Source organism: Gopherus evgoodei, chromosome 1, assembly GCF_007399415.2.
Source record: "Gopherus evgoodei ecotype Sinaloan lineage chromosome 1, rGopEvg1_v1.p, whole genome shotgun sequence".
In the NCBI taxonomy this organism is placed as follows: domain Eukaryota; kingdom Metazoa; phylum Chordata; order Testudines; family Testudinidae; genus Gopherus; species Gopherus evgoodei.
In genome coordinates, this window is record NC_044322.1 from 225,599,091 (window position 1) to 225,625,028 (window position 25,938).

Below are 25,938 nucleotides of genomic sequence, written 5' to 3' on the forward strand. Positions count from 1 at the left end.
AGGTGAAAACACTACCACAAGAATTTGAGATCACCTCATGAACCCCTGGCCAGACATTGGCCTGTGGCAGGCTGAAGGCCTTTTTCTGTGTGAGGAAGCAGTTTGGATGGGGCGGGCCTTAGAAGCACAGAATTTTTGTCTCCATCCTTGGAGTCCTGTGTGTCAGTCTGAGAGTGCAAGAGGGGGCAGTCCAGGAGGGTGTGTACGTGCAGAGCATCAGTCAAGAGGGATGCTAAGCCCTCTGAGTATTTCCTCTCAGACAACAGGAATTCCTCCACCCCTCAGGAATTTGTCTCCCTTGTCTCCCTCTCTTCTTTATGGAGAGAAGCGCACCCTTTACCGTGTTTGCTCACGTTCTCTCTCTCTCTTCTCATTCATATTGCTTTTTTTTTTCTGCACATAGAAGCACCTCTCTATCTTGCTCTCAGCCTCGCTCTCCCCCCCTCCCCCCGGCATGAATCCAGCTCTCCTGGAGTGGCTTTTCTTTTGTTCTTTTGCCTTTTTTGGTCCTCTGTCCTTCACAGATCCTCTCCATTCTCATTAAATTGTGTGCGTGCCTGCCTACGGCCCTGTGGACGTGCCATTTTGCAAATGAGAGTGCACATATTAGGCCCATGTAGCTGTGTGTGAATGGCTGTGTGTACTTATGTTTGCACATGGATATGATGGTGTGATATCTATATTTGTCTATCTAATCTGTGTGTGTTTGCATGTCAGCATGCAAGTATTGGTGTGTCTTTGTTTATCCAAGTGTGAATTCATGTGCATTTGTACATCCCTGTATTTGTGTGTATGCACATTCATGTCTATAAGCCTGTATTGTCATATGAGTGTGTATACATGTCTATATGCCTCTATTTATCTGTTTGTAAGCCTGGTCATATGCCTAGGCTGGTCTTTATGTGTGCACATGTCTGTATGTGTGTGTGTGTGGGTGTGTGTGTGTGTGTGTGAGAATGCATGTCTACATGTCTGTACTAGTGTATATGTTTGCACACATATCTATATGCCTGTATCAGTGTATGTGTGTGTGCATGTTGATATGCCTGTATCCTTATATATGTTTGTGCACGTGTCTATATGCCTGTATCAGTATATGTGTGCATACATGTCTATATGTGTATATTGGTGTATGTGTGCCCCTAATTCTCTATGTCTGTATTTGTGTGTTTACATATGTGTGTATGTTTGTGTTTTCTGTTTGTGTGCATGTCCATTTGTATTGATATCTCTCTGTGTGTGTAAGCATGTGTGTGTGTGTTGGGGGGTGCATGGATGCATGTCTGCATGACTGTATTTGTTTATCTATGGCATCTTTATATTTTATTATTATTTGTTTATAGTAGCACCCGCTTTGTGTGAATGTTTTGAGGGTCTGGGTGTTTTCCTTTGTTTGTCCGGTACAGTTTGTCCAAGGACAGAGTTCTTAGGAACAAAAAGTAAGGCAAAACAGTACAGATATACAGAAGCTTTTGGTACTTGGAAAGCTATTTGTATTTTGGTGCATTCTTCCCTTGGCAGGAATGAGGTTACGGAAACCGGAAGGAGCAAGGAACTGGACGGGAGAGATAAGAATTCAGCTGCATGTGATAGGTAGCTCAGCAGTATTGACCAAGGCTTCACAAGAAATCTAGTTCCTTTTCAGCAACATGTGAGAGAGAATGAACACAAGTAAACTTTAGTGTCACCATAGAGAATAAGGTAGGTCACAGCTACCCCTAGCTTGGCCTTTCCCATTGGGAGGCACCTTATGTATGGGATGCTATGGACATATTTCCTTAAAACTGTAGCACAGACCTGGTTGGAGGCTGGGGAAGGTAAAGTGAAGCAGAGAGTGAGAGTAGCTTTATCATTGTCACATAAAACTTTAGTGAGCAGGAAAGGGGCACTGGCTCTGGAAATTGCAGCCTTTCAGAGGAATAGGCGCTATAAAAAGTGTAGAAGGAATGCTAGCTCCGTGGGGAGCTCCTGACTACTCCAGACCCAGCATCTTCCAGCAGAGCATGCCAGAAAGAATAGTACAGTCGTGTCAGCTACGAAGAGATCACATCTACTATAGTCCCAGTCTGCTACAGCAAAAGGCTCTGTAAGGAACCTGGAGGGATCACTGGCTACAGGTGATTAAAAACTATTCCAGTCCTAGCGTCTCTCAGCAGGAGAAAGGCTAGGAAATAGGCCTGGGGCACAATGCGCAAGGAGCGCCTAGCTCAGGGTGGCCAGCCTGTGGCTCTGGAGTCACATGCAGCTCTTCAGAAGTTAATATGCGGCTCCTTGTATAGGCACTGACCATAGGCACTGACTCTGTGGGTGATCTGGGGCTGCAGCACCCACAGGGAAAAATTGGTGGGTGCTTTACACCCACGGGCAGCCAAGCTCCCCTCCCCTCTCCTCTGCCTCACCTCATCTCCACCTCCTCCCCTGAGCATGTCGCATCCCCCTTCTCCTCCCACAGCTTGCCACCACAAAACAGATGTTTCGCGGCTTAACGAACTCTGGGAGAGAGTGGCAAGGAGTGGGAATGCAGCACGCTCAGAGGAGGCAAAGGGGAAGAGGCAGGTCGGGTCAGGGATTTGAGGAAGGAGTCCAAAAGGGGCAGGGAGGGGGCAGAGTTTGGGCAGGGACTTTGGGGAAAGGGTTGGAATGGGGGCAGGGCGGGGGGCAAGCACCAGGAGAAGTTGGCACCTATGGCATCGACTCCAGGGCTGGAGCTACAGGTGCCAACTTTCCAATGTGCTAGTGGGTGCTCACTGCTCAACCCCTGGCTCTGCCACAGGCCCTGCCCCCACTATACCCTTTCCCATGCCCGCCCCTGACTGCCATGCCCTCGCTCCTCCCTCTGCCCCTGAGCATCCTGCATGCCATGAAACAGCTGATCAGGAGGTGTGGGGAGGGCTGCCGGTAGGTGCCAGGTGCTGGGAGCGGGGGGGTGGGGGAGGCAATGGGGGGTCAGCTGCTGACGTATTACTGTGGCTCTTTGGCAATGTACATTGGTAAATTCTGACTCCTTCTGAGGCTCAGGTTGGCCACCCCTGGCCTAGCTACTCCACACTTCAATACAGGAACTCTGGCTGAGTGCAGCTCCAGCCATGCCAAACCTAGCCCCTCCCAAAAGAAACTTCTGAACACAAAAGTGCAGGAACACTGTCTGCATTACTGTCTTCCAGCTACCTCCAGCAAGAGTTGCTCTATGCAGCCCTGTCTATAGGGAGTTCAGGGCTCCTGTCCCAGCAGGAGGTTCAGTAGGGAACAGTGCAGAACTGGCTACGAGTTCAGAACCTCCTTCAGTAGCACAGATATAAAGATATTTTAAAGATTAAATTATTTTGAAGGTTTAAATTATTAAAGGTTTAAATAGAGAAGGAAGAGGTTAGAGAATATTTAGATAAATTAGATGTATTCAAGTAAGCAGGATCTGATTAAATTCAATTTAAGGTATTTAAGGATCTAACTGAAGCAATATCAGATTTGTGATTAACTTTGAGAATAGAAGACAGGTGAGGTCCCAGAGGACTGGAGAAGAGCAAACATAATACCTATCTTTAGAAATGGGAACAAAGAGGATCTGGAGAATTATAGACTAGTCAGCCTAACTTTGATACCTGAAAAAATACTGGAACAAATCATTAAACAATGAATGTGTAACCACATAGTGGATAAAAGAGTGATAAGCAATACCCAGCGTGGATTAGTGAAGAAGAAATTAGGCCAGGCCAACCTAATTTCCTTTTTTGACAGGGTTACTGGCCTAATGGATAGGGGAAAGCTGTGGACATGATATATCTTGATTTGAGTAAAGTTTTTTACACAATCCCACATGACATTCTCATAAGCAAACTAGGGAAATGTGGTCTAGATGAAATTACTCTATGATGGATGCAAAACTTGGTGAAAGACTGTATTCAAAGAGTAATTATCCATGGTTTGCTGTCAAACTGGGAAGGCATATCTAATGATGTCCTACAGAGGTCAGTCCTGAGTCTGCTACTCTTCAATATGTTAATAAATGTCTTGGATAATGGAGTGGCGAATGTACTTACAAAACTTGTGAATAACATCAAGCTGGGGTGGGTAGTTAGCACTTTGGAGGGCAGGATTAGAATCCAAAATGGCCTTGACAAATTGGAGAGAGAAATTTGAAATTAGCAAGATGAAATTCAATAAAGACAAGTGCAAGGACTTCACTTAGGAAGGAAAAATCAAATCCACGGCTACAAAATTGGGTATAACTGGCTAGGTGCTATTACTACTAAAAAGGATCTGGAGGTTATAGTGGCTCACAAATTGAATATGAGTCAACAATGTGATGCAGCTGCGAAAAAGGCTAATATCATTCTGGGGTGTATTAACAGCAGTGTTGTATGTAAGACACGGAAGGTAATTGTCCTGCTGTATTCAGCACTGGTGAGGCCTTTCTTGGAGTACTGTATACAATTCTGGGTGCCACACTTTAGGAAAGATGTGGATAAACCGGAGAGAGTCCAGAGGAGAACAACAAAAATGATAAAAAGTTTAGAAATGTTGACCTATAAGGAAAAGTTTTAAAAAACTGGATAAGTATACTCCTGAGAAAAGAAAACTGACAGAGAATTTGACAGCAGTATTCAAATAGGTTAAAAGCTGTTACAAAAGGGATGGTGATCAATTGTTCTCCATGTCCACTGAAGGTAGGACAAGAAATAATGGACTTAATCAGCAGCAAGGGGGATTTAAATTAGATATTAGGAAAAACTTTTTAACTGTAAGGATAGTTAAGCACTGGATCAGGCTTTCAAGGGAGGTTGTGGAATCCCATAATTGGAGGTTTGCAAGAACAGGTTGGAAAAACACCTGTCAGGGGTGGTCTAGGTTTACTTGCTCCTGCCTCAGTGCAGGGAGCTGGACTAGATGAGCTCTTGAAGTCCCTTTCATCTCTACATTTCTATGATTTTGAATATCAAGAAGGTCTGAAGCTGAATTCACAGAGATATTACAGGTGATGAACCAGTCTGGCGCAGACATGTTAAAACTGTGAACACCCACAAGGTAGAGTTCTGGATTTGAATTTGAGCCAAGACCTTCACTTCCTGTGTGATCTTTATACAGATCTAAGTAAAGCGTTTCACCTATAAAACATCAGTTCCAATACAGCCCTAGGCCAGAGGGGAGTGGATAGCTCACCAAGTTTTGGGACTGGAATACAAAATCTTTTACCTCAAAGGCACCGTAGCGGGGTGGTCACCTGCTCCTGCCCTGAAGGGCTTAAAACAGCCCTGGGGGAGGACTGTGGCAGGGCATAGCAGCAAGCCTCAGCTGACTGGGGAAACAGCCACAGCTGAGGCCAAGCTCCAATCAGGTTGCAGCTGGCCCTATAAAAGGATTGCAAGCCAGGCACTCAGGCCGTCCCTCTCCAGCAGTAGAGAGAGAGAAGGATCTGGCTGCCTGGGAAATGAAAGGTACCAGAGTAGAGCAGTGCTGGGGAATAGGGCAAGGAAGATGGGGAGCTCTCACCTGGGAAACCCCAAGGCTGCAGGCCTTGTCTAAAGCCAAATAGGTACTGGGGTTGCAAGGGTGCAGCCTGGGGGTAGACAGAGGCAGCAGGTTCAAATCCCCCTTGCTGATGATGAGTGATACAGACTGCAGTCTGCCCCAGTGTGTGTGGGCTAGATGAGGACTGGCAGTGAACACTGAGACAAGGTGAGGACAGAGGGTGGGGATTCCCCTGGAAGGGAAGCCCAGAGAGTGGAGGTACTGCCAGGAGGCAGCATCCAAGCTAAAGAGGCACCAGAGTCTGGGAGAGACATGGGGGCCAGCGACAAGCAGGACATCAGCCTGCAGAGGGTGCTCCAAAGGCTGGACAAGTAAATTCCCTGGATGACCAGCAGGAGATGCCACAGGGTGAGTCCTCCCATTGCTACAGGCACTTTGTCCAATCCAACCCTGGACACCAGCAAGTGCTAATTAATTTCAATCTGAATTCCTTAATTAGACACTAAAATTCGTTCCCATCCAATGGATGTTTGGTGGGCTCTCTCTAATGAGATGAGAGGTTTCTCCATAAAGTTCTTGGTGAGACAGATGTATATGTTGCAAAAACCACCATCACAAATGGGCATAGGTGACCCTGTTGTTGTCACTCTCAGCAGAGAGGCTAAGGACTGACATGACCAATGGAAATAGAGCTCCCCTTTTACCACTCCAGAGCAGGGATGAGGTGGTATATGTGGGCGAAGCTCTCACAACTGCTGTACCCATTTCTTTGCGGGAGGAAAGGTGCTTTGGCTGAGGACAGTGCCTCTCCCAGCTCGATTTAGTTTATTTTAACAGATGGGAACTACCTGTACTTCTGCATGCACTTTATTTGAGGAAAATTATATTCCTGTGCCAAGTCTCCTGGCCAGGCCCTTGTCTCTCTGCAAACAAAGCAAGTGCAGGGGAACAGGAAGGGAGACGCTGATCCCGGATGGGGGAAGTAGGGTGCAATTCCCCTTTCCCATGATACAGACAAGCAGGATGCTGCCCATTCCCTGATGCATGTTAAAATAAAGAAATTAAGGTGTAGGCTTGTGCTGAGCAGGATTATACGACAGAAGTGGTTAAATGCTGGCAAATGCAGCCCGGTCTGCACTAGTACTACCATTGGTGGAGCTGCATGCCTGTTAGCATGGCAACAGACAGAAGGAAAATTGAAAACAAGATGGAAAGAACCACAGATAATGTCCCACACAGTAGTCTAGTCAAGGATAGATCCAGATAAACAGTTTACTCACTTCTCATTTGGGGAATACGATATTTGATCACTTCTAACCTAAGGAATAAAGCGTTTATTCACTCCTCTCTTGTGATAAGTGAATCCTGGCTGCACAACTGATGTGCACATTATCTACCATCTGGTTACACTCAGCAACAGATCATTGGGAAAATTGTGGCCTGTAAAAAACCTACAAGGAGCCATCCAGGGCTACTGCTTGATACATTTGCTGACCGCTAAAAGCAGGTGACATTTATATTTTTACAGTTTTATGTCATTTTCGCCTATTTTGTAGAAAATGAAGTGTCAGCAATCAAACATTCTTATGTTTTGGGGCAAGAAACAGAATGTTTCCTTGACAAGTTGGAGTTTGGTTTCTGAAGCTGAACAGTTTACCAATGTCACTTTTTTACCATTACCCCTGGACTCAGACAGTTTGTCTGTGCAGGGCCTGCTGCTCCTGTACCTTTTCCTCAATGTGCCTTTCCCCTTCAGCCAGTGAGCTTGTCCACCCTAGGAACAGCTTTCTAAAAAATGCAGTAGCTAATATGTTTTAAAACCCCTGTGTAGATAGCACAAGCTGTAGCTTTGCCAAGTTTGCTGGTTGAGGTGACCCCTAGCAAGGTGTTTCATGTTCACCCCCATGTGCTAAGGCAAGTGAAAGCTACAACTTGCCCTCTCAGTTTTTCTCCAACCAACCCTCGGGTTCTGTCTCCCTTCTGTTCTCTATCCTTCTCCTCTTCCCTCCATCCCCCCTTTCTCTCCACCTGATTTTCTGTCACTCCGTTTTCTGTTTTCCAAAAAGTCTCCTTCCATCTCCCTATGCTCTTTTCACCTGTCTCTATATCTTCCTATCAGATACTATTTCTCTGTCCCCATCAGCCTCACTCTCCCTTCTCCTTCCCATCATTCTATCAGTATCTCTAGATCTATTCCCTCCACGCTTGCCCAGGAGCTGTAGAGGAAGGATGTCTTAAGGTTACAGAGGGGTTAAGAGAAGGGAGTCAAAGGGGAGAGCATGGGGTGCTGCCCTTAGTTGTCCTACGGACTCATTGCCTCCTGATGATGCGACAGTGTTGGCAGGGGGAAATAGAGCTTTGAGGCTGTGTGCTGGCACACACGTCCTCAGCAGCACAAGCACAGTGTTCTTGCTGCAGCCTGCAGGCCTGCATCTGAACTCTGGGGGAGGGGAAGCATGCTAGGTAAAGGAAACTCAGAACAGGGCAGAGAGATGTAATGCCACACACGGATCTCAGAGGAGGATGGAGAGTTGAGTGGAATCAGCGTGGTGAATTATTGCTGCTTACTAAATGAGAAAAGGAAAGTGCGGCTCATTCTGCTTCACTGCTTCCATTCGCCATCTCTCTGCTAAGGCACCTCAATCCTGCCTGCAATACACCCTGCTAGTCCAGTCCTGGGTGTCCTCAAAGCTCTGCTGATGCACCTGAGTCTTGTCCATCCCCCCGATATTCCAGTTCTGCCCTCAATCCCCCTCCCAAGCTGTACCAATGCTTCTTCCATCGTCCCCTGCAGCTGCCTGATATTTCATTTTCACAGCTCTGCCAATGCCCCTCACTCCTGCCATGCAGCCCCCCTGCTATCACAATCCTGGCCTCCCCACACCTAGAGTACTAATGCATGAGTCATTCCAACAAGGTCAGTTAGAGGGATGACCTTGCTGAAAAAGTGACAGAGGAGCCAGTCCTTGTGCAGCAAAGAAGATGTGAGGAAGGAGACCAGACAACAAAAGGAGATTTTGCAACAATAAGAACATAGTCAAGATCAGGAGAGGGAAGGAGAATGAAATTGGTAAGACTGGAACATCTTTTCCCAACCACAAGGACCAGATGTCCCTTGGGAAAGGTGGGGGTGGGGAGGTAATTTTGGTCGGCCCTTCTGTCAAAAACAAACTAATAAAATGTAGGGAATAAAAATGGAGGAGAGGCAGAAACCTGCTTTTTTCATCCCCCAGCAAAGGTGATTAAGGAAGCTGGAAAGGCAGATGTATGGGGGGCAGGCTAAAGGAGTTAAATCTGTATAGCTCGGCTAAGTGACAACTCGGGCAGACAGGATAACTGTAGGCAGGGCTCCCAGCTGCCAAGCAGGGAACATAGCAGCTCTGAGAGCCTTAACTCCAGCTAGGGCTTCAGGGGCTGATAAGAATATGGAGGGTGAGAGGAAGTAAAACTGTTTGTGGAGCTCCAGGATTTACTGTTTGACGTCCGCCCATCACAATTCTATGCCCCCTCCCCCATTACCACAGCATCTGAGCACCTCACAATCTTTAATATATGTTGTCTCACCACCCCCCTGTTAACTAGAGCAGTGCTATTATCCCCATGGTACAGATAAGTAACTACGGCCCAGAGAGGCTAAGTGATTTGTCCAGTGACACACAGGAAAACTGAGATACAGCAGTGAATTGAACCCAGGTTTCCACAAGTCACAGGCTTGCACTGTAACCATTGGACCATCCTTTCTCTCTCTCTGCTGTTTACCTGCTCTCTTTGCAGATCTCCCTCACTTGAGTGCGCAGTGACTGGGAGGGAGACACTGGAAACAAAGAGAGAGAGACTGAAGGGAAAAAAGAATGAAGGAAGAAGAAACATACAAAGAGAAAGGGACAGAAAGAACAGTAAGAGTAAATGAAACAGAAAAAAGGGGAGACAAGTTAAGACAGTGGTCCCCAACGTGGTGCCCGCGGGCACCATGGTGCCTGCCTGGGCATTTATGTGCACCAGCCTAGTGCCCAGCAGAGGAGAGAAGCCGCAGCCCTGCACCTGCCAGGGACAGAGAACTCCGGGGCCCGCAGGCTGCAGGCATCAGTGTTCTCTGTCCCTGGCAGGCGCAGGGCTGCGGCTTCTCTCTGGCTTTTCCAGGGCTGCAGGCTGCGGGCGCCAGTGTTCTTGGTCCCCGGCAGGTGCGGGGCCGTGGCTTAAACTGGAGAGAAGCCACAGCCCTGTGCCTACTGAGGACAGAGAACTCCAGGGCTGCAGGCTGCATTCACCAGTATTCTCTGTCCCTGGCAGGGCAGGGCCTGTCTAGTGCCCGGCAGGGGAGAGAAGCCTGGGCCCCATGCCTGCTGGGGACAGAATAATCCAGGGCTGCAGGCGCCGGCGTTCTCTGTCCCTGGCAGGCACTGGGCTGCAGCTTCTCTCTGGCTTCTCCGGGGCTGCAGGCTGCAGGAGCCAGTGTTCTTGGTCCCCGGCAGGTGCGGGGCCACAGCTTAAGCTGGAGAGAAACCACAGCCCTGCACCTGCCGGGGACAGAGAACTCTGGGGCTGCAGGCTTCATTCTATGTTAAAGTAAGAATAATAAATACATTTGGACCAGCAGTTCAACAATGTTTTACTTTTTTAAAATAAATAAGATGAAAACTGTTTATGATATTTATTTTGTAAAAGCTCCTTAATTTTTCTTACAGGTAGTAAAAAAAGAGCAAATTCACAAGGTAAGGTGAAAGAGTAATTGCTGAATAATTTAATACCTTTTACATGTAAAATTACCCTTTTTATTTTATGGATTCATCTAATATGTAATATTAAATATAATTTTTTGTATTAATGTACAAATACAAAATAAGCCTTGAAAAATTGTTGGCGTCCGCCATGCTCTTCTGAAAACATGAATGGGCTACTGGCCACAAAAAGGTTGGGGACCACTGAGTTAAGAGATGCTGAAAAAGAAGAGATGAACAAGAGAGAGAGAAAAGAAAGATGGGTAGGAAAGAAAGAATGAAAAAGAGGTGGAGAAAAATAAGATAAGTACTGAAGACACGGAAAAGAAGAGAGCAAGAGAGAAGGAGATCTGATGTAGAAACGTCCCTGTTGCAACTGATGAAATCTGCCCCACTTCCTGGAAGTGGCTTGTGGGTTCTCTCTTTTGCCTCAGCAAGAGTTGCTCAAGAGTGTTAGCTGAACCTTGAGAAGGATGCTCAAGCAGCCGCTGAGGGAAGTGAAGCAATGCTTCATGGAGGGGGAGAAGAACATATGCTCTCTGGGTAATAATAGGTGTTTTTTATCTCTAACTTCTGTGACATTTATTTACAAACCTTCAAAAAGTCTCTGTTATCAGTCCCAAAACTCCTCTGAAGAACATTGGGAAGCATCACTTGGGTGTATAACACCAAAAGGTTCCCTGATGCTCACTGCATGTTTTCTGTCCAGAATATCAGGTCCACAACAGACAGTGTCTGCAACCACCCTCAGATACAGGATCTGCAGCCTATGCCAGGCCAAGAAGACAAGTTTCATTGGGCAGTTAAGCACATTAATCAAGCAGAGGTTCTTCATGGGACAGACAAGTGGCTTCTACAAATATTTAGACATATCCTGATGGACACCTGCTTCAATCTCTCAGAAGAATCATTCTATCAGGATGACCAGACATGAAGAATCATAGAAGTGTAGGATGGAAAGGGATCTCGAGATGCCATCTGGTCTAATACCCTGCACTTAAGGTGGGACTACATAGTAACTAGACATTTCCTGACAGGTGTTTGTCTAACCATTTCTTTAAAACCTACTTTCATCTAGTCCAGTCTCCTGCACTCAGGGCAGGACTACATAACCTATTCTTAAAAACCTTTGCAAATTGATTTCTTGATTATTTGCTCCATTATCTTTGTGGGTACTGAAGTTAAGCTGACTGGTCTGTAATTCCCTGGGTTGTCCTTATTCCCCTTTTATAGATTGGCATTATATTTGCCCTCTTCCAGTGCTCTGGAATCTCTCCTGTCTTCCATGACCTTTTGAAGATAATCCCTAATGGCTCAGATATCTCCTCAGTGAGCTCCTTGAGTATTACAACATGTATTTCACCAGGCCCTGCTGATTTGAAGACATCTAATTTTCTAAATAATTTTTAACTTGTTCTTTCCCTATGTTAACCTCAGATCCTACCTCATTTTCACGGGAATTCACTGTTAGATGTCCAATTGCTACTAAACTTTTTGGTGAAAACTAAAACAAAAAATGTCTTTCAACAAGTCTGTCATTTCCACATTCTCTTATTCTCCCTCCCACCCCATTGAGTAACGGGCCTACCCTGTCTTTGGTCTTCCTCTTGTTTCTAATCTAATTTTAGAATGTTTTCTTGTTATCCTTTATGTCCCTAGCTAGTTTTTTCTCATTTTGTGTCTTGGTCTTTTGAATTTTGTCCCTACATATTTGTGGTGTTTGTTTATATTAATCCTTTGTAATTTGACCTAGTTTCCACTTTTTGTAGGACCCTTTTTTGAATTGCAGATAATCAAAGATCTTCTGGTTAAGCCAGGGTGGTCAATTACCAGACTGCCTATCTATCCTACACAGTGGAATAGTGCCTTCCTTAACAATGTCTCTGAAAAACTATGAACTCTCTTGAACTTTAAAAGAGAACCACCATGAATGTATCCAGTTAAGTCCATTAATGGCTATTAGCCAGGATGGGTAAGGAATGGTGTCCCTAGCCTCTGTTTGTCAGAGGATGGAGATGGATGGCAGGAGAGAGATAACTTGATCATTGCCTGTTCGATCCACTCCCTCTGGGGCACCTGGCATTGGCCACTGTCAGTAGACAGGATACTGGGCTAGATGGACCTTTGGTCTGACCCAGTAAGGCTGTTCTTATGAACTGTTTTCCCCCTTAGATTTGCTTCCCGGGGATCTTACTGACCAACATTAGTTTGCTAAAGTCGGCCTCCTTGAAATCAATTATCTTTATTCCAGTCTTTTCCCTCCTACCCTTCCTTAGAATCATGAACTCTTATCATTTCATGATCACTTACACCCAAGCTGCCTTCCACTTTCAAATTCTCAAACAGTTCCTCCCTATTTGTCAAAATCAAATCCAGAACAGCCTCTCCCTTAGTTGCTGTCTCCACCTCTGAAATAAAAAATTGTCTCCATACTTTCCAAGAACTTGTTGGATAATCTGTGCAGTGCTGCATTATTTTCCCAACAGATGTCTGGATAATTGAAGTCCCCCATCACCACCACGTCCTGTGCTTATTAGTTAGTGTCCTATTTATTTATTAAATAAAGTCTCATCTACTCTTCTTCCTGGTTAGGTGGTCTTTAGTAGACCTCTACCATGACATCATCCCCCCCTTTTTAGCCCCTTTTATCCTGACCCAGAGATTCTTAACAAGTCTGTCTCCTATTTCCATCTCAACCTCAGTCCAAGTGTATATATCTTTGATATACAAGACAATACCTCCTCCCTTTTTTGGTGTAATATCCTGGGGAAGGTTCTGTGATGGGTTGGACACCCTGGAATGTCACCTGGTGTGCTGAGACGCCACTGAGTCAGTCTATTCTGCCAGCTTGGGTCCAACCTGTCACAGTGGTGTAGTTGAGTAGCATAGTATGCACAGCCTATTGCCCTGAAACACCGGTGGTGATTTTAAGTGAGTTTTAAGTGTGGCGGCTAAAGAACAGACAAAGTGGTTACTGGTTTGTTGTTTTCTGTCTGCTTATTTCGGGAAAGAGAAGTAGGGACAGAAAGGTAGGAAAATTAGTGAAAGTGAAGTTCTCAAAAAGTTGGAGCTGCACAGGGTGCAAGCAGAAGGAAATGAAAGGATGCATAAGAGACAGATTTGTCACAAGGGGTGGGGGTGAGTAGAGCCAGCTCCTGTCCAGTGGCTGTTCCCTCAGGTGAGGGGAATGTTTTGCCTGACAGTAGGGAGACTGTCCAGGTTGCTGGCTGTCAGGAAGTTGCAGTTAAGCAAGGGATAAATCCTGCTCTAGGATGCATAGGGAAATGTGTCCTGGAGGAAGGGAAGCCTTGGAGGGGGAAGGTGGGAACCAAGAAACTGTTGAGGGGGGGCAAGGTGAGGATTCCATGGGCTCTGTAACTGGAGGCCAACTCAGTTCAGAGACAGAGGAGTGTACAGGGCTTGCTAGTGAAGAGTCTGTCGTGGTTGGTAGCTGTGAACCCACAGCTGGACAGGGGACAGATTTCTCTCCAGGGAGCACAGGGGGAGGGGTGCCCTGGCAGGGGGCCCAGAGAACGAGGTTAAGAAGGAATGTAAGGGAGTACAGGATTGTTTCCCCACTCATTACAGGGAAGGGTTTGTCCAGGAGAAATTTGCTGGATCTGCATCTGTAATACCAGCATCTCACCTGTGGCTCAGATTTTAAGAGGGACCTGTGTAACTGACCTCTCTGAGGGGAGCAGCCATACAGCTGACAACTTGGGAACAGCAAGAGGGGTGATCAAGGGTACCCCAATCCAGGCCCCACTTTTTCAAAATGTTTTTCTTGCTGTATTTGTGAAAACTAAGTCTGTCTCTTTAAGGTGGCAGGGGGTAGGGGCTTCTTCCAAGTATTTTGGTGTCTGTGAACATGCTAATGATCGACCTGATGAAGGGGCAGAGACGGCCACTTCCCAGGCAGGTAAACCCCTCATAGAATCATAGAAGATTAGGATTGGAAGAGACCTCAGGATGTCATCTAGTCCAACCCACCTGCTCAAAGCAGGACCAACTCCAACTAAATTATCCTAGCCAGGGCTTTGTCAAGCCTGACCTTAAAAACCTGTAAGGAAGGAGATTCCACCACCTCCCTAGGTAACCCATTCCAGTGCTTCACCACCCTCCTAGTGAATAGTGTTTCCTAATATCCAACCTAGACCTCACCCACTGCAACTTGAGACCATTGCTCCTTGTTTTGTCATCTGCTACCAGTGAAAACAGCCGAGCTCCATCCTCTTTGGAACCCCCTTTCAAGTAGTTGAAAGCAGCTATCAAATCCCCCCTCATTCTTCTCTTCTGCAGACTAAACAATCCCAGTTCCCTCAGCCTCTCCTCGTAAGTCATGTCCCCCAGCCCCCTGATAATTTTCACTGCCCTCCGCTGAACTCTCTCCAATTTTTCAACATCCTTTCTGTAGTGGGGGGCCCAAAACTGGATGCATTATTCCAAGTGTGACCTTGCCAGTACCAAATGGAGGGGAATAATCACTTTCTTTGATCTGGTGGCAATGCTCCTACTAATACAGCCCAATATGCTGTTGGCCTTCTTGGCAATGAGGGCACTGACTCCTATCCATCTCCTTTGTTTGTTCCCAAGTTTTTTTCCAGGAAGTTGAAGGGAACCTGTGATGGGTTGGACCCCCTGGGATGTCACCTGATGTGCTGGGACACCATTGAGTTAGACTATTCTGCCAGCCTGGGCCCCCTTTTACCTGGTCTTGCTGGGCTAGGCTCCCCGGCCTTTTCTAGCCAAGCACACAGGCAGGGCCATACCCAGCTGCACAGAGAGACAGATCTGCTCTGGGAAGGCTCAGCTTAAGGAGTTTGCCACAGCACCCAGATGTCCATACCCTTTGGAGTCCAAACGCAAAATTATATGAAATTTGCCACCCCTCAATGTGGAGGGGAGTATACACAACTTCTTGTCCCCCGCCCCCGGTTAGAAATCACATAAACTGGGTTGTATTGTAAACCAGAAATAAATGTATTAACTATAACAAGTGTATTTTAAGTAGTTAAGGAGGTAGCAGACAAAACAGACTACTAAGAAAATAAAAAAGAGCATGCAAACTAAGCTTAACACACTAAAGAAACTGGTTATACATAAGTTCTCACCTTGGAAAGTGTAGTTTGAGATAATGGACCTCAGGGATTTGCACAGTTTGCTATATTAGTGGAATATGAATGTGTCATACCCTGTCCACTCTACAGCCAATATGTGGGCACAGCAGAAGCAAGAAATAACCATAAAAAACATACTTCACATTTGTGCCTAGTTATTATGGTGTTTAGGTGTCTGGGGCCCACTAACATAACAATCAGACTATATAGATAGATGGGAAGGAAACCGATGGAAAGACTGACTGGCATAGCACACTGGAGACTACTGCCCACAATATAACTAGTGTTATGAACAGACTAGCGTGTGTGTATTACTGTTTTTTACTGCATGGAATCAGAACTGTTCAACTGTGTGTCATAGCCCTTATACTGTTATGATGGGCGACAACAAGGAGTAATAGATTGAAACTGGGGAGGGGAATGGAGAGGAGAACAGATATAAGAAGTGTATCCTACTGATGAGCATCTATTAGACTGCAGCCTAGTCTGGAAGCCTCTTTGACAACTAGAACTAGACAAAGCTCCAGAAAAAGGATTGTAGGGAAAGAAAAATCCTGCCTTGATCCCAGGGGAGGGGTGAATGGAGAAGATATGATCAAATGCTCTAAATCTTTTCTGTCCCTAATTTTGGCTGCTCACTAGACCCACTTCAAAAATTGTTGAAAACACTTTACTCAGATGACCCTGTCCCTGGACCAACAACCCTTTATAGGCCAGCAGCCTCATCCTTCCAGTGCTACACCAGCATTAAACTCAACTCGCTCCAATGTGACATTAGCTTTTAACACTGCCAGGGAGGGAGAAGGGGCACCTTTGATCCCTTGTTTGTTTCCCTAGTTTAGAAAGCGCTTCCGAGATATACACACACATCTCCACACACAATTAAGTGTCAGATACCCCAGTCCCTTGGCAGAAACCTGTGCTCATGTTCCCTGGGAGCCATCAGACCTCGCTCCTGCCTCTCCAGTTCCATTCTTCTTTTCTCTTATATCATATGACCGGCTGATGTGAAGTCTTTTCCAATCTGTGCTGGATTTAGGTGTGAGAGGCTGAGGAATCCCAGCCAGGGTAACTTTATACAGACAGAAACCAAAGGTCTGTTGGGGACACCTTCCCCTCATACAAGACTGGGTATAGGGTCAGCTTCTAGGAAGGGGAGCATGAGGCTGTTATAGACTTCAGGAGAAATCTTTGAAGCCAAAAGAGGAAAGCCAAAGTTATGGAGGGATGAGAGGGAGAATAGAAGAGATTAATGCACCCATATTCCTCTCTCTGGTTCTCCTGCAATGCTCCCTGATAAATATCCTATCCCCCCTGCCATATCTGATGCCCCTCATCTCCCACTAGTGTTCACCTGGCTTCCTCTGATACATTCCCCTAATACCCTTCCCTCCCTGCTTCACCCTTTCTCTCATGCTCTCTTGATCTGCTCACACCATGCACTTTTGACCTCTTCCCAATCTGCATTGACTCTCCAGCAAGGCTGTTCCTCTGATGCATCCATTCTCTGGTGCATTCCTTTTCTTCATGCTTTCTCATGCCTCTCTCTGTCTGATGTACCCCATTCCATGGTGTACTCAAGATATTCCCCTTATTCCCTCCATAATTGAACACTGCGCCCCTCTCCCCCACTGATGCACACTGAAATCCTCATCCTCAGCCCCCTCCTTTGACATTCTCTTTGGCTGTTATATTAATTACCTTTGATATAGAATCCCCCACCCCCTATATTCTCCTCGTTTTCCTCCCACTCTGGAATCCCTGACTCCCCCATGCCCATCAGCTGTGATGCTGAGGTCCTCTCAGGACTTATATCCTCACTTATCCCCAGCTCAGTTTCCAACCTCTAAATAGCCCATGCATTTCATGCCTCAGCCATCTCTCTTCCAGGAAATCTGGATAGAGGGGGAAAACAGTACCTATGCCAATACCTCCACATCAGCAGAGCCAGCCACAGGATCCTGCAGCGCTCTCCTTCCAGGAGTTCCTCTCCCATCCCCCCAGACTGTAGGCACAAGGAGCCCATCATGACACCTCCTTGCCTTTCTCTTTCTACAACTGTTCCCTAAAGATGAAGGAAGGCCAGGCCTTGGAGATATTATCCCCACTTCCAGGAGAGAAGAAGGCGGTCCAACAAAGGGAAACCCTCAAGACTGAACCCAGAGCCCCAGGTCACTGTCCTGGGAGCCCTGCCCACAAGAAGGATTGAACAAGAGCGCTTGTCCTGTTTATGAAATGTCCGGGTCATGCTGTGGTGTAAGAGAAAGGAGGGGACTGACCCAGGCCATATGCTGTCTTCAGCTGCTGGATCTCGAATGTAATCAAGGATGGATTCTCAGCTTCCTCTATCCCCCCTCTTTGTGTCCCCCATCCTTTCTCTCATATATGCTCTCTCCTTCCCCACCCTTATCCCCAGGGAAGGCCTCAGCTGAGGGGTTGCCATGGAGACAGTACTGTCATAGCAACCAAATGGTGGCAAAAAATTGAGCACTGTAGGGATGGCTGGTGTGAGATCAACAATCGGACACCTGCTGAGATTCTTTTTTTATGCTTCTGCCACTATGGTTTCCTGTCCCACTCCCACAAATAGTGAAAGCAGAAGTAAGGCTGGTCCCAGCTGTGAGAAGAGCCACCAGAGCATACTGTATGTGTTCAATGCCTCCTGGCCTACCACCTGGTGAGTGTCCACAATTCCTGGAGCAGTGTGAAGCATTTCACCCTCTCTGGTTTCTCTGTAATACTACACATTTCCAGGAAAATTAGGAAGCACTATATGCACCACTTCCTCTTGTCTGCCAGGTTCCCATCCCTACAGACTGAGACAATCAGGTCACGAGGATTTATTTTCTCCATTTTCAACAAGGATTCTGCTGTCTTTTGTTCCAGTTTGCAGGCATGTAACACATTTGTAACTACTTCAGAGTGGCTCTTTGGCTCATGTACCTTGTTAGATGTTAGCACTAAGATTTCTGACCTAGATTCTCAAAGGTATTTGGGCACCTAACTCCCATTAATTTCAACACAGAGAAAAGTGGGTGAGGTCACATGCTTTACTGGACCAACTTCTGTTGGCGGAAGAGACAAGCTTTTGAGCTACACAAAACTCTTCCTCAGTTCCACTTCTTCCTGAGGAAGAGCGCTTTGTAGCTCAAAAGCTTGTCCCTTCCACCAACAGAACTTGACCAAGTAAAAGATATAACCTCACCTACCCCTATCTCTCTCAGACCCTGGGACCAACAGGTCTGCAACACTGCATAATTTCAGTTGGAGACAGATACCTAATAACTTTGAGAATCTGGTCCTTTGCCCTTCTGCCCAAGAATAATAAATATTTCTCCTCCAAAATAATTTCTTTTGAATAAAAAAAATCCAATCTAAATTTAAAAATTACTGGTGGAGAATCCACCACAACCCTTGGTAAATTGTTCCAATGATTTATTACCCTTACTATTAAAAAAATCATGCCTTATTTCCAGTCTGAATTTTTCTAATTTCAACTTCCAGCCATTGCCTCATTTTATACCTTTCTCTCTAGATAGAAGAGCCCGTTATCAAATATTTTTTCTCCACATAGTTACTTATAGACTGTAATCAAGTCACCCTCTCTTTGTTAAGTAAAATAGATTGAGCTCTGTGAGCCTACCACTATAAGGCATATTTTCTAATCCTTTAATCATTCTCATAGCTCTTTTCTGAACCCTCTCCAATTCATCAACACTTTTCTTGAATTGTGGACAGAAGAACTGGACACAGTATTCCAGTAGCAGGCTCACCAGTGCCAAATACAGAGGTAAAATAATCTCTCTACTTCTACTAAAGATTCCAGTTTACGCATCCAAGGATCATATTAGATCTTTTGGACACAGCGTTCTTGTTCAGCTGATTATCCACTATGACCTCCAAATCTTTTTCAGAATCACTGTTTCCAAGGATAAGAGTCCCCCATCCTGTAAGTATGGCCTACATTCTTTATTTCTAGATGTATACATTTACAGTTAGTCATATTAAAACATATGTTTGCTTGCACCCAGTTTACCACAAGATCCAGATCAATTTGTACCAGTGACCTGTTCTCTTCAGCATTCACCACTACCCCAATTTTTGTGTTATCTAAAAACTTTATCAGCAATGATTTTATGTTTTCTTCCAGGTCATTGATAAAAACATTAAACAGTGTACGGTCAAGAACTGATCCCTACAGGACCCCACTAAAGACACAGTTGCTCAATGACAAAGCCTTTGAGAAGGTCCATCAACAAAGGCTGTTATGTAAATTAAGCTGTCATGGGATAAAAGGGAAGGTCCTTTCATGGATTGAGAACTGGTTAAAAGACAGGGAACAAAGGGTAGGAATTAATGGTAAATTCTCAGAATGGAGAGGGGTAACTAGTGGTGTTCCCCAGAGGTCAGTCCTAGGACCAATCCTATTCAATTTATTCATAAATGATCTGGAGAAAGGAGTAAACAGTGAGGTGGCAAAATTTTCAGATGATACTAAACTGCTCAAGATAGTTAAGACCAAAGCAGACTGTGAAGAACTTCAAAAAGATCTCACAAAACTAAGTGACTGGGCAACAAAATGGCAAATGAAATTTAATGTGGATAAATGTAAAGTAATGCACACTGGAAAAAATAACCCCAACTATACATACAATATGATGGGAGCTAATTTAGCTACAACGAGTCAGGAAAAAGATCTTGGAGTCATCGTGGATAGTTCTCTGAAGATGTCCACGCAGTGTGCAGAGGCGGTCAAAAAAGCAAACAGGATGTTAGGAATAATTAAAAAGGGGATAGAGAATAAGACTGAGATTATATTATTGCCCTTATATAAATCCATGTATGCCCACCTCTCGAATACTGTGTACAGATGTGGTCTCCTCACCTCAAAAAAGATATACTGGCAGTAGAAAAGGTTCAGAAAAGGGCAACTAAAATGATTAGGGGTTTGGAGAGGGTCCCATATGAGGAAAGATTAAAGATGCTAGGACTCTTCAGCTTGGAAAAGAGGAGACTAAGGGGGGATATGATAGAGTTATATAATATCATGAGTGATGTGGAGAAAGTGGATAAGGAAAAATTATTTACTTATTCCCATAATACAAGAACTAGGGGTCACCAAATGAAATTAATAGGCAGCAGATTTAAAACAAATAAAAGGAAGTTCTTACATGCAGCGCACAGGCAACTTGTGGAACTCCTTACCTGAGGAGGTTGTGAAGGCTAGGACTATTACAGCGTTTAAAAGAGAACTGGATAAATTCATGGTGGTTAAGTCCATAAATGGTTATTAGCCAGGATGGGTAAGGAATGGTGTCCCTAGCCTCTGTTTGTCAGAGGATGGAGATGGATGGCAGGAGAGAGATCACTTGATCATTGCCTGTTAGGTTCACTCCCTCTGGGGCATCTGGCATTGGCCACTGTCGGTAGACAGATACTGGGCTAGACAAGACCTTTGGTCTGACCCGGGATGGCCATTCTTGTGTTCTTATGTTCTTATGATAATTCCCCATTTACAATCACATTTTAAGATATATCAGTTAGCCAGTTTTTAATTTTGTATCGTTCTAGTTTTTTAATCAAAATGTCATGTATAAATAGTCCCAAATGCCTTTGAGAAGTCTTAGTATATTATATCAGCACTATTACCTTTATCCAGTAAACCAGTAACCTCATCAAAAAAAGATAAGTTGATTTGACAGGATCTATTTTCCATAAACCCATGTTGATTGGCATTAATTATATTGGCTTCCTTTAATTCTTTATTAGTCAAGCTCCATATCAGCTGCTCCATTATCTTGGCAAGATTAGCGTCAGACTGATTGGTCATCCCATTTATCCTTTTTAAATATAGGCATAAGATTAGCTTTCTTCCAGAGTTCTGGAACTTCCTCAATATTCTTAAATTTATTGAAAAGTAACATTAATGGTCCACTATTTCCTCAACCAGCTCTTTTAAAACTCTTGGATGCAAGTTATCCAGACTCACTGATTTTAACATCTAATTTTAGTAGCTATTGTTTAACATCCTCCTGAGTTATTATTGGACTGGAAAGAGTGTGTCACAGACCCAGACCAGTTTGGTGCAGGATTCTGGTAGAAGGCAAATATACTGGCCACTGGATGAATAGTTTTCTATTCCCTGAGTGACCAGAGCAGGGGCTGCCCTAGAGCAATCAGGAACCTGCTAAAACCAATTAAGACAGGCAAGCTAATTAAGACACCTGGAGCCAATTAAGAACTTACTGGAAACAATTATGGCAGGCAGGCTAATCAGGACACCTGGTTTAAAAAAGGACCTCCCATCAGTTAGTGGGGGTGTGCAGGGAGTGAGAAGGAACGCTGCTGGAGGACTCAGGAATAAAAGTGTTATCAGGCTTCAGGAGGAATGTCCTGTGGTAATGATAAAGAAGGTGCTGGGGGGAGGCCATGTGGAAGTAGTCCAGAGAGTTGTAGCTGCCATGCAGCTGATACAGGAGATGTTGTTGACAGCTGTTATCCACAGGGCCCTGGGCTGGAACCTGGTGTAGAGGGCAGACATGGGTTCCCCCTATTCTCTCAACTCCCTATCTAACACAGAAGGAGTTGACCTGGTCTGTGAGACACACCAGAAGGGAAGGTCTAAATTTGGAAAGAGATCTGGCCTGTCCCTGACCCACTAGGTGGGACAATAGAGACTGTGGAGATTGTTCTCCATTTCCCCCATGCTGGCCAGTGATGAGGTTAGCTGAGGGAATGGCACGTTTGAGCCTCTAGCACAGGGGTAGACAACCTATGGCACGTGTGCCGAAGGCAGCACGCAAGCTGATTTTCAGTGGCACTCACCCTGCCTGGGTCCTGGCCACCCGTCTGGGGGGGTCTGCATTTTAATTTAATTTTAAATGAAGCTTCTTAAACATTTTAAAAACCTTATTTACTTTACATTCAACAATAGTTTAGTTATATATTATAGACTTATAGAAAGAGACCGTCTAAAAACATTAAAATGTATTTCTGACAAGTGAAACCTTAAATTAGAGTGAATAAATGAAGACTCGGTACAGCACTTCTGAAAGGTTGCCAACTCCTGCTCTAGCAAAAGCAGACAAACAGATGTATGCTGTGACTCTCTGAGGTGAGCAAATCTGCCAGAAAGCACAGGACCCACCAAGGAAGAGGAGGAACTTCATCACAAGTGTCATTATCATATGATACATTACATCACCTGTTTTTCTTCTGAAATACAGAACAAAAATATTTATTAAACAATTTTGCCATTTCTGATCATTCTACCATTTCCAGCCAGTAATCTATCAAAATCATTGTTAGGATTCCTTTTGTTCCTAATATACTTAAAAACCTCCTCCTTATTGTCCTTACCTCTGCTGGCTATAGATTTTTCCTTGTGTTCCTTCACTTCCCATATCAATTTTCTACAGTTCCTGGCTTCTGATTTACATTCATTACTATCTACTTCCCCTTTATTCCATTTTATATATTTTATATATCATATATATTTCTCTAAATTAGGCCAATTTTTGAACAAGTAGGGCCTTCTTTCTTGATTGTGGGATTGTGGCTTTTTGAGCATCACGTAAAGTGTTCTTAAACATTTCCCAATTATTATTCACATTATCCTGTTCAAATTCTTCCTTCCAGTTGTTTTGGTTCATAATTGCTTTGAATGTTGTGAAATTTTCCCATTTAAAGCAGCAAGTATATATATATTACTAGTTAGAACTTCACTCTGTTTGCACTTTCCATACATGAACAAGTTGTGGTCATTTATACCTAAGCTACCATTGATTTTCAGTTCTGTAATCAGTTCCTCTTTATCTGCTAAGATAAGGTCTAAGACAGAATTCCCCAATGTTGGATGCAACACTTTTTGAATTAGGAAATTATCTTCTAAAATATTTTAAAATTCCAAGAATGTTTTAGTACTGACAGTATATGTCACTCAAAATTAAGTTCCCAATGATCATGCAGCTTCTCCCACCCCTGCCTCTCCAGCACATTATAGAGAGGTGCTTAAGAAGCCAGTCATCCTGTTCCCTATTGTGATTTGGTAATCTATAGCACCAATTAATACCTCATCTTGTGCTTTATCTATTAGGACATTGATCCATAAGATCATTTTCTTCCAAGTTGTCAGTGACGCAGAAACAGTTAATGCCATTTTAGACACAGAATGACACTCCCTCACCCCTTTTTCCCACTTAATCCTTCCCATATGTTTTAACCATTGATTTTAACATTCCAGTCATGTAACTCATCCTACCATGTTTCAGTAATACCAACTAGATCGAATTTATGCTTACAAATGAGCAATTGCAATTCCTTGTTTGTTAACAAGGCTCTTAGCATTAGTATATAGGCAATTAAAGAATTTCTTCTCTTCATGTCCTTTGGTTCCTTGTTTAATTTTGTTCTCAACATCTCGATTTTGGCGCTGAATGCTTATTTCTTCTCTCTTTTTACCCTCCCCTTTCGTTATTACTTTAACATCTCCTGACTATGCTAGCCAGCATGTCCCCAAGATTGATCTCCCTTCTACTGAAATGGAGACCTTTACAGCCCCTCACCCCACTGAAGGTGGACCAGTGTTCCACAAAACCAAAACCCTCAAACACACACCACTTAATTAATGAATGGTTCACTTTCAGAATCTTCTGCCTTCTGTCTTCCTTTGCTCATGGAACAGGAAGGATCTCTGAGAAGATCCATTGGACACACTTCTTCTTCAGCATGCTTCTAAGTTCCTTGAAGTCATCTATTGTCTGAGAGAGATCCTGCAATACAGTATCATTAAAGCTGATATGAACCATCAGCAGTGAATCCTTGCCCATTGACTTCAGAAGCTTATCCAATCTTAGAGTGATGTCTTGTGTCTTAGCTCTGGGAAGACAGCACACCATCCAGTTGTCTACCTGTCTCTTGCACAATCATAGAAATCATAGAAATGAAGGGCTGGAAGGGACCTTGAGAGGTTGTCTAGTCTAGTCCCTTGTGTTGAGGCAGGACCAAGTAAACCTAGACCATCCCTGACATGCGTTTGTCTAAACTGTTCTTAAAACCTCCAGTGATGGGAATAACACAACCTCTCTTGGAAGCCTATTCCAGTGTTTACCTATCCTTAGAGTTATAAAGTTTTCCTAATCTCTAATTTAAATGTCACTTGCTGAATGTTCTTCATAGTATAGAATCCCAGCAAGGATCATCAGTAGTAGTCCTCAGAGACCTAGCCTACATAGCTCATGAAGCCGTACACCTGTCACTTTGACAGCAGCAAGGAGTGCTTCAACAACAGGCTCAGCGGGTGCAGAATGGTACTTGAATGTGCCTTTGGCCATTTGAAAGGCCACTGGCACTGTCTACTCATAAGTTAAGGCCTCAGTGAAAAAAATATCCCCATGGTCATAGTTGCCTGCTGTGCACTTCATAATGTCTGCTAAGCAAAGAGGGAGACATTTCTGGTGGAGGTGGAATGGCTGTCTGCTGATTTTGAGCAGCAGATACCAGGGCTATACGAAGAGCTGAACAGGGAACTACACAGCTCAGAGAGGCTTTGAAAGGCCATTTTAGCAATGAGACACAGTAATGTGTGTTGCTATAGTGCGCTGTACCCAGCATTGTTGTGTTTTTTTTCCCCACCATGGTATGAGCCTTGTAATGAGTGCTCTGTGTGTAGTAATATAACACTGCAACTGCCCCCATTGCTATTATCTGTGGATGATGTCAGCCTCAGCCAGCATATGTTGTGAACTAATAAAGATGAATTAAGTTTCCATAAATAGACTTTTATTCCAAACCTGTGAAAATAGACATATTTATAACTGAATAAAACTTTATAAATACAGGGAAAAGAACCTCTGAAAGGGAAAGAACAGTCATTTCCATTTCACAAACACACATACACCAACTGTGTCTCTCACAGGTCAGTGTATTTGCAGCTGTGATTGTACTCTTCCCCAGGGTGGAGTGGTAGGGGTACTGCACTGGCCCCGGATGCCACGTAGTAAAGGAAGGGGTGTGTAGGGATGCCCCGGAATACAGTTCTCGGTGGGCTGCATGGGGAGGTGAGAACAGATCTGTTAAGCCTGAAGGTCAGTCAGAGACTGCAGCATGTCTGTTTGCTCCCTGAGAAGTGCTATCATCTCTTGCTGCCTGTTTTTCCTGTTCTCACTATCCCTGTCCATTGTGTCCTTGAGTGTCATCCTCCAAGCCCTCTGCTCAGTATCCGACGCACGGAGGCTCACAGGATCTCCTGGAACATGTCTTCTCTTGTCGTCTTCTTTGTCCTTTTCTGGCTGAGCCACTCTTCTGGTGTGGATGGAGAGACCCTCAAGGCCACTTTTGCAGCTGTGAAAGAAACAGTGGACAGAAGAACTATTGTGAGTGCATTCACTCTGCTTGATCACCCAAGTTACAAGCACTACATTCTCACTTCTGCTTGGAATTCAGAGAGCATGGCGGCATTCCCAGCCATAGTAACAACAGCCCGGGGATGAGGGGGCGAGCTGGCAGAATACATGGGGGGAACTCACAGGCATGAGTATGTGCAGATAAGGCAATTGAACTGAACACTGGCACTGTTTTCCACAGGCAGTGGTGATGTTAGCTGACATCTCACTCCTGAGGGTAAGGGAGGCTGAAAA

The 25,938-nt window shown here is 44.7% G+C and overlaps 1 long non-coding RNA gene across 3 annotated transcripts in view; it reads left to right on the forward strand.

Moving 5' to 3' along the window:
- The first annotated feature begins 1,636 nt into the window (after nucleotides 1-1,636).
- LOC115637138 overlaps nucleotides 1,637-25,938 on the forward strand; it is a 32,158-nt gene continuing 7,856 nt past the window's right edge. For 2 of the 3 annotated variants that reach the window (XR_003997172.1, XR_003997171.1), the window contains exons 1-3: nucleotides 1,637-1,701; nucleotides 8,384-8,536; nucleotides 10,152-10,178. This is a non-coding gene — a long non-coding RNA (uncharacterized LOC115637138). Of the gene's footprint in view, nucleotides 1,702-8,383; nucleotides 8,537-10,151; nucleotides 10,179-10,893; nucleotides 11,187-25,938 lie in introns of all 3 variants that reach the window. The other variant, XR_003997173.1, reaches the window with a different exon arrangement.